The sequence below is a fragment of the Lactuca serriola genome, chromosome 7 (assembly GCF_051521515.1).
Source record: "Lactuca serriola cultivar US96UC23 chromosome 7, Lser_US96UC23_V15, whole genome shotgun sequence".
NCBI lineage: Eukaryota > Viridiplantae > Streptophyta > Magnoliopsida > Asterales > Asteraceae > Lactuca > Lactuca serriola.
The window spans coordinates 201,531,192-201,540,445 of NC_136414.1; the positions used below are offsets into that span (position 1 = coordinate 201,531,192).

General features: G+C 33.2%; 1 pseudogene across 1 annotated transcript; it reads left to right on the forward strand.

Annotated features, from left to right (window-relative positions):
• The first annotated feature begins 2,895 nt into the window (after positions 1–2,895).
• LOC145064722 (mannosyl-oligosaccharide 1,2-alpha-mannosidase MNS1-like) lies at positions 2,896–4,936 on the forward strand (annotated as a pseudogene). Its single transcript, XR_013688064.1, has 10 exons — positions 2,896–2,921; positions 3,152–3,217; positions 3,380–3,551; positions 3,627–3,716; positions 3,800–3,923; positions 4,011–4,076; positions 4,157–4,265; positions 4,340–4,442; positions 4,527–4,607; positions 4,696–4,936. The product of XR_013688064.1 is annotated as a mannosyl-oligosaccharide 1,2-alpha-mannosidase MNS1-like (transcript).
• Positions 4,937–9,254: the final 4,318 nt, after the last annotated feature.

The window sequence follows — 9,254 nt, forward strand, 5'->3', positions numbered from 1 at the left end:
TGGATCGGGTAAAGAGATAAACTTGTTATTAGTCTGGGAGTATGGATTAAGACTAAGTTAATTGTCCCTAGTCTGGGAGTATGGATCGGGCACAGTTATTGATCCGGGAGTATGGATCAGATCATGAGATAAGTTTTAGATCCGAGAGTATGGATCAGGTGAAGAGATTAGTTTTAGATCCGGGAGTATGGATCAGGAGAAGAGATTAATTTTAGATCTCTGAGTAGGGATCAGGTAAAGAGGAAGGTTTTAGATATGAGAGTTTAGATCGTGTCGTTGTGAGGATAGATGGGGTGAGATAAGAGTTGCTTTTATATGGTGAAATTATATAAGTTTGTGAGTTCTAATATATATATATATATATATATATATATATATATATATATATATATATATATATATAACATTGTGGGATGAAAACCCTATATGCTCACCAGGCTCCTAAGCCTGACCCACTCAGTTTTCTTTGTATTACAAGTTATGGCTTGCTGACATAACGAGAGATTTTGGATTATAGGCCATTAGTTATGAATAACTGTTGTAAGGTCTATTTTGTTCTGTTTATGCTTTTGGTCTGTATTGAACATGACATCCCGAGAGTTTGTTATATAATGAAAATACATTTCTTTAAAGAAATGCTTTGATAAATTATTATCATATTTTGTTTTGGGAACAAATTCCGCAGCTGTTTTCTGTAAAAGATTACTCTGATTTTAAAAACAAAGTATAAACAAATCGGTTTTTTCTGGCCGTGAAATTGGGGATGTCACATCAACTCCACCGGAGAAGACAATAGATCAAATGCTTATCACCAGAGTTATAATGTGTACATCTAGAGTTTACCAGAAAAAATCTCTCGTTCACTCTCTTTTCTGGCGACAATGCTCTTGTTAAATTCCAGGTCGCCATTTGACACTCAGTTCCCCATTCACCAAAATTTATAAAAGGAATTTCCTGAAAAACAACTACAATTGATCGTGGAAAGGAGTCAGCAAAAAAACCATTTCGTACAACTCCTCTTTCACTCTGATGAATTCTCACCGGAGAAAACATTTCATAAACTCCTCTTTCACTATGATAAAGTCTCGCCGGAGAAAACAACATATGTAAGCTGTGTAGAAATCCTTCTCATCGGAAATTATATCGGATTCCCCACTGAAACATGAAACCTCATAACGACCTCCCTATAAATATTTATTGATCTTGCACGCTACTTATCTTTTTGATTAGGGTTGATAAATGATAAGTCGTGGACCTTTTATTTGTTGTTCTGCATTTGGAAAAAAATTAAGAGTTATCTACGTGGATGTCACCGAGGAACACATGGACATGTTACTATGATTAAAATGTCAATTGAATTATCCAGTTAGTAGAGTAACCAGCTTACCCCTTTAATTTTGAAGAAAAGATGTTTTTGATACTGATTTTAAGAGTTTAAACACCTAAACTACAAAAAAAAAAATACATGAATTATCTTTTAAACCAAAAAGTTCCAGGACTTTAGTGACATTAACCATGGACTTTAGTGACAATAAACATAAAATAAAAGATCATTTCTAGGTAGTTAGCTTTAACACATGATTATTTTAGTTTTTGTTTTTGAACAACAACTTAATCTATTTATAAACTAATCCTAAATTCACATATGTCTTGAACCATCAGTCTTAAGGAAGAATGACAACACTTGATACCGTTTGGCTAAACCATTTGGTACATAGTTATTTTAGTGCTCATTTATTATTAATATAAACCAAATCATCATATTTATAATAACAATAATGAAAAAACGCCTTTTGATAAGGTAATCTTCATTTTCAATAAAATTCTAAAATATAAAATGATATTTCCCAACTTGAGGACTTGAGGGCATACATTGTATATATATATATATATATATATATATATATATATATATATATATATATATATATATTAAAGATGTGATAAATTTTAACAGTAAACATTTGTTTATTTTGGCAATAATGGTCCCTCTAATATTGTAACTATTTGTTGTTCGAACCTTATTTTTTGGAGGGGTTTTTTGGAAAATTGAATCCGAAAGGGTTTAGTACTGATGATCCACCGCTTCAACATTACTCAACTTCAGTCATTCTCTTCCCTCTATGTTCCTCCACTGCCATTGCATCTAGATAGAGCTTTCCCACCGCTTCCGTTTTCTTTTACATCCCAAAAACGTCGAATTCGTCTTCTCCATGGTCGGTCGCAGCATATGCCATTTTCTCCATTCTCTCCATAAGAAAACGCACCGCCAGGAAGGAAGAAAGGCGAGGTTCGACCAGAAGGAGTTTCGGGTAGGTCTCCTTCTTCTACCTGCGCCGCCGTCGACGGTGCTTCTGCTGCTTCCATCCGCCGCCGATGACTTCTGTCTATGTTCCTTCTTCGTTAACTACCATCGCTGTTGGCGCATAGGATTTTGGGTATCAGCTATTTCAGGTACAGATCAAATGGAACTTTTAATTTAACTGTTCTTCTGATTATGATTCTGATTAGGGTTCAATCTGTTTCTACTTCCATTTGATTTCATTTCGTTTTCTATGGCGATTATTACCACCAGGCCACAGGAACCAGCGATTGACACCAGATATCAAAAACCACTGCTACCTAACTTCATCGGTGGCGGTGGAGTCTCTATCCGAAAGGATTGAAGAAACAATTTCATCTTCTCAGCATCATTAGGTATTATCGATTTCACCTTCTTCGCTGTCATCTTCTCACTTTCTCAGCAAATAATTTTTTTTTTCAAATTGTTGCTGCAATTTCATTTATTTTTTTGGATGGATTCGGTTGGCAAGACTGATGCAACTACCACCAACATGACTAATCCCTTTTATTTGAGTTGCTTTCTCTTCTGTTCTTCTCAGCATCATTACGTATATGTTTCATCTTCTCAGCATCATTACGTATATGTTTGAAAAAAGTTTCTCTGTTCTCTTGCATCGTTGTGCTGTTTTTTTCCAAGTAAAAGTGGTTGTAGCATCAACCCGACTCTCTTGATACCTTATACATAATGGGCCTGGATGATGAGTTTTGAAGGGCTAAAGAGTATGATCCATTATCTATTCTCATTAAACTTGGACTCCTTATTTTTGCCCATAGAGATTGTTTTATATATTTGTGCACTTTTATCTAGGTGGGTTGCAAACACTTTGGATTTCAATAAGAATTATGATGTCAGTGTGTTTGAGACGACCATAAGGTTGCTTTGTAAGGTTTAATATATATATATATATATATATATATATATATATATATATATATATATATATATTGTTGTTTATTATTCAGTAACCAGTTTAGTAATTATCATACAATGAGAAAACCTAATCGTTTTAAATCTTCACCATTATTTTTTTAACAGGGTTGTAGGTGGGCTTTTGAGTGCTTATGATTTATCCGGAGACAATGTCTTTCTTGAAAAGGCAAAAGACATAGCTGATAGGTTACTTCCAGCATGGAATACTCCTTTTGGTATTCCTAACAACATTATTAACCTGGCTCATGGTAATGCACATAACCCTGGTTGGACTGGCGTAAGTTTTAAACTTTGACCATAGAAAATAGAATTTTGACTTGTCTTTTTCTCAAGTATTTATATATTTTCTCAGGGTGATAGTATCCTGGCAGATTCTGGGACAGAGCAACTGGAGTTTATTGCATTAAGTCAAAGAACTGGAGATCCAAAGTATCAACAAAAGGTATGTATGTTCCCCATAGTGTCATTCATGTATGAGAATATTTGACCAAATTTAATACTGTAATTTGTAAATTGATATTTCAGGTAGAAAATTTTATTCTAGAGCTAAACAAGACATTTCCTGCTGATGGATTACTCCCCATTTATATAAACCTCACAGAGGAACAACATCTCATTACACCATTACTTTTGGGGCCATGGGGGACAGGTACTAAATGTCTATTAAATTTACTTCCTAAAACTCTTTTTTTTTCAATGCCATGATTTTAAAATTCATATATAAATTTGGATGCAGTTTCTATGAATATTTACTTAAAGTTTGGATACAAGGAAACAAAACAGCAGAGGTGAAGCATTATAGGTGAGAATTCTTTTAGTATTTTTGGGTAATTGAAATTATTTCAGCTTAACATTGTCTCATGACAAACTTTATTAAAATAGGGAAATGTGGGAGACATCAATGAAAGGTCCATTGAGCTTGGTGCGCAGAACTGCAACTTCATCTTTTACATACATTTCTGAAAAGATAGGGAATTCTTTGATTGACAAGGTATTTTTTATTAAAATCCAGTAATTGTATAAAAACTCTTAAAAATTATACTTTGTTGTTATATATGTATGCAGATGGATGAGTTGGCATGCTTTGCACCAGGAATGATAGCCTTAGGTTCATCTGGTTATATATGGTCCTGCTGATTCCACAAAATTCTTAAATTTGGCAGAAGAGGTAATTATTCATCTCACCATAATTATAAATTTTAAAGATATAATTTGTTAAAGATAAATGTGCAATTTTCGGATTTATATGTAGCTTGCATGGACATGCTATAACTTTTATCAGTCGACACCAACAAAGTTGGCATGAGAAAATTATTTCTTTCATTCAGGACAGGTTAGTGTTATTACTTGATTGATTGGTCAATATTTATGCGTTTGACTTTTCTATATATAATAATGTTAAAAAAAATACTGTATTGTAGGACATGAGTGTGGGTACATCATGGAACATATTAAGACCAGATACAGTTGAATCCCTTTTTTATTTGTGGCGTTTGACTGGTAACAAGACTTATCAAGATTGGGGGTGGAATATCTTTCAAGCTTTTGAAAAGAACTCCCGTGTGGAGGCTGAATATGTTGGACTTAAGGATATAAGTAATCTTTTCTCTTTCTATCACTAAACTTTATTATATTATTATATATTAATATTTGTCGTTTTTGTTTTCTGGGTACAATCCAAAAATGAATCTTTTTTTTTTTCATTATTCATATCTACAGAGTTAATACATTCTATTCGTCCAATATAACACTTTTAGGATTCATACTTGATATCAAAATCTTTCATTAATTGTTTTTATCAATACATTCTATTTCTCCAATGTAACACTTTTAGGACCCTATTGGAACAGGTTTTCAACTAGATGTTGGTTCCAAAGGCTAGTGTATTTCCTTACATTAGTCTAATCAGGTAAGTATTTCCTTGGTTGGACCTTAGTTCTTATTCTTGGTTAGAATGATTTAGTTTTGAACCCCCTTTCACATGGAGATCTTATGTTAGAAATTATACTATACATTCATGTGGAATAAATCTTCATGTGTACTTATCATGTAATCAGTTTATGTAGTTGGATTTGTGCGACCAACAATACCAATTTTTTAATCCAATGTTCATATGAACCAGTGAAAAGAAAATATTGCAGCTAGTTCTTGAGAATATATTGTTTCAATTTGCAAAAAAGTTTCATCCATTGTCTATATTCATGAAATTTGATTATGTTTATATTTTCTTCATATTCAGGTAACTCTGGCAGTTTGCAGCATATATCTTTTTTATTATATATTTTGGATTCTTTTCTAAATTTCCCTTTAATATACTATCTTTATGTTAAACGCTTGATAGTTAATTATTTGATTCTTGCGTCATCTGTTAGATGTGGCCACCACCGCAGAATGAAGAGTACCCGACAACCGATTAAGGAATGATAAACAAAAGGGGAAAAAGAAAGGTTCTACAAAACCAAACGGTCAGTAAAAAAATGATTTATGCAGGCTTTATTATTTTATTTTAATATTTGGTTGTATGTTAGATACAAAGCAGCAGATTATTAGTAGATTGTTGACTGTCATCATCACAAAATTGTGAACACGCAATTAGAAGTTTTTTCCAAAAAAAAAAGTTACATCAAATTAATCAGGTTAATTTTATTAATATAAAAAGTGTGCAGGGGCAATATGGTCCTAAAAATGTAAAAATTGTTTTTTTTAACATTAAAACATTACCTTTGTTGATATTGATATATTCAAATTTGTTAGTTGGGTTTTGCAAATCACAACTTCATACGAAGGTCACTCCCTTATTTCATTAAGATGGAAACCAGAAGGAATTCAAATTTTGAAGTTGAAATCTGCATACATCAGATTGATGTATGGTGTTTTTTTTTTTTTTTTTTTTTTTTTTTTTTTTTTTTTTTTGTACTATTATGCAATTTTTTGAATTTGTTGTCATTTATGTTTTTTTAGAGACTTCATTTCTAATGTTATTTTAAAATACGCCGTCTCAACATTTTGTAAGCATGAAATATTTTTTGAATTAACTAAAAGTTTTCCTAACTATAGCATTGTACTTCAAAAGTATAATGCTATAACAGAAAACTGACACCTTCCATCCTGCGCAACGCGCGTGTTACCATCTAGTTTACATTAAAACTAATTAAATGGTTAAATTAAATAAAAGCATATTTTGCTTTATTTTCTTAGTAAAATATTAAAACTTTATTATATTCTTTATTAGAATATTGAAGTTTGAAAAAAAAAATCTATCCATTTCTAATAGTAGTGAAAGTCGTTTTATATTTATCTAATCTGCCATAACAAAAAATAACGTCACATACAATAAAATAACATATATTCGCGATATCATCATTTGTCCTAATAAGTGTAGTGGGTTTAAAACCCATTATGATACACACTCAAACCATATAAATTTTCCAAACCTTATGATATAATGAATTGGCAGCAAACATGAGAATACACTTAAGTGATAAAGAGTAATACCACGTGCCAATACTCTTTCCTAACCATATGATATACTTAATTGGCTTCATTACTTAATTTATTTTCAATGTTATATGATATAATATATCCACATTAAAAAAGTCGCGTAGAATTTAAAATTGTTGACAAAGTCTTTCATAAATACTCTTCGCGTATTTTATTAGGATTGCAGGCGACAGAATCTCCATTCTCCAGACAAAAGACCTGGTCAAAATAATCTGGTCCGAACCCGAAAGGGCATAATCGGCAATTCATGTATTTTACAAAAAGAAATTTACATCGCTGCCCTCGAATATAACTAGACTACACGTGAATCGCAATACACCATTGGGACACTGACAGAGCCCTATATTTATGATTCAGTCCCTAGACTTCAAAGAATATACTTGGAAACTCCCATAATATAAGCTAGAACGAAATTTCGACTCAACTATAAATCCCTCTAAATACTACGAAGGTCAAAGAACATAGTAGAATTTACACCTCGTTTCTTGTTTACAAGATTTATTCATTTGTTTTGATGTTAATTCTTAATGGTCTTCATTGACATGGATCAATGGCTCAAAGTCGCATCATTTATTTATACATACTGACATAATGTGTAATACTTGCCAGATGATACCCAAAGACATAAAAATATAAAATATGATATCGTGATAATGTTTTTTTTATGATATAAAATACACAAAGATGTATGTTTTTATTCGATAGGATTGTATGTTCCTCAAAGGACTTCAACAATTTTTTTTTAAAGTATTATATTATAAAACTTTTACTATGATTTCATTTAAGTTATCTTTGATGTGCTAACTAAACAATTAATTGTAAACTGTAACATCCCAAAAACACATTTTCAAATTTTCAAAATCAGAATATGACATTTCCAAAAAAAAAAAAGGATTCATCCATAACAACATAAAACACAATATCACAAAAACTAAATGTGAAAGTTAAGTCTTGTTTTGAAACCCAAACACAAAAGACAAACAAAAATGGATGTTATTCCTGTTAGTATATGGTCTTCGTTTTCGTCCTTGAGAGGTTCCTGTAAAGAAAGATTAGATGCAAACGATGTGGCTGAGGCTCGAGTTGGACTCGATTCCCTTAAACATATTCGCCGTCTTTTCCCAGGGTACAACAACCTAAACAGTTTTGTGTACTGCCGGAGATAACCACTTGCCTGAAAGAATCGTCGGAAGCAGAAATGCAGAGAAGGAAGAAGAAGAGAAGAATAGGGACCAATTCCTGTTAGTATATGGTCTTCGTTTTCGTCCTTGAGAGGTTCCTGTAAAGAAAGATTAGATGCAAACGATGTGGCTGAGGCTCGAGTTGGACTCGATTCCCTTAAACATATTCGCCGTCTTTTCCCAGGGTACAACAACCTAAACAGTTTTGTGTACTGCCGGAGATAACCACTTGCCTGAAAGAATCGCCGGAAGCAGAAATGCAGAGAAGGAAGAAGAAGAGAAGAATAGGGACCAAAACTGTCAAGTTTAGCAAAAACGAGGGTAGCGCTCGCCCGAGTTTTCGGAGCTGCATTCGTGTCCGCAGGTCGCGCCCATGCACGAGTTCGGTGTTTTTGGTCTACGGAACCAAGATTTGCACCCCCCCTGCGCGCGGGTAGGAATTGTAGCATAACCATAGACACAAGCTTGTAAGCCTTCCATGCAATGAAGCTTATAAACCTTGTTGGGTTTGGTCTCTCTAACAATGTGGGACTCATTCCCACATTCCTCTCTTTTGCTAAACTTATTCTCAAATACCCATCTTTGAGTATCGATATCTCATTCACTTATACTCTATTTTGGACATATAATATATCGTTTCGAAGTCCTCATGGAGGAGAACACAAACCCACTTAGAGTTCGTTATATATACAACGTATGTATATATTTATATATGTCCAAAGTTAGTAAAAAATGTAAATAATTTTACTAAATTTCCAACAATCCCCCACATGAATGGAGATCGATCTCTGCACATCCAATTTCCAGATGAAATTTTCAACAGTTGAATCCTGCATAGGATAGGTAGGTATTACCCTTTGAACCTTCCCTTAAGATGTTACACTTAATCTCCTAGCAGTTAGTAGATCTCGATGTCTTTGAACTAAGCTGCCATTTATGTAGACGACAATGTAAATCTCACAGGACTCTCCTTGACAAAGTCATATCCTCATAGACGTGTTCGTTTTGGTCATGAACACTAGCCTGGTTCTGCAAGAGCTTTAGGAATTTTTGCCCTTATAATTCCCTTCGAAGCGACCCCACTTCTCTCTCACATAGGTGATTCCAAGAATCATTAAAAAACCATATGTTTAGCCTAATTTTGTCACTACATAAAGGAATGGACTAAGAAGAAATGTTAACTCCCCCCACAGTGACCTGCCTCACTCATACAATTAGGTTATCCTTTTGAACCCAGATCTTGGGATCTCCAGTCTTCTGGGTAAGGTTTCCTTCATATGAATTTATTCATTCATGGG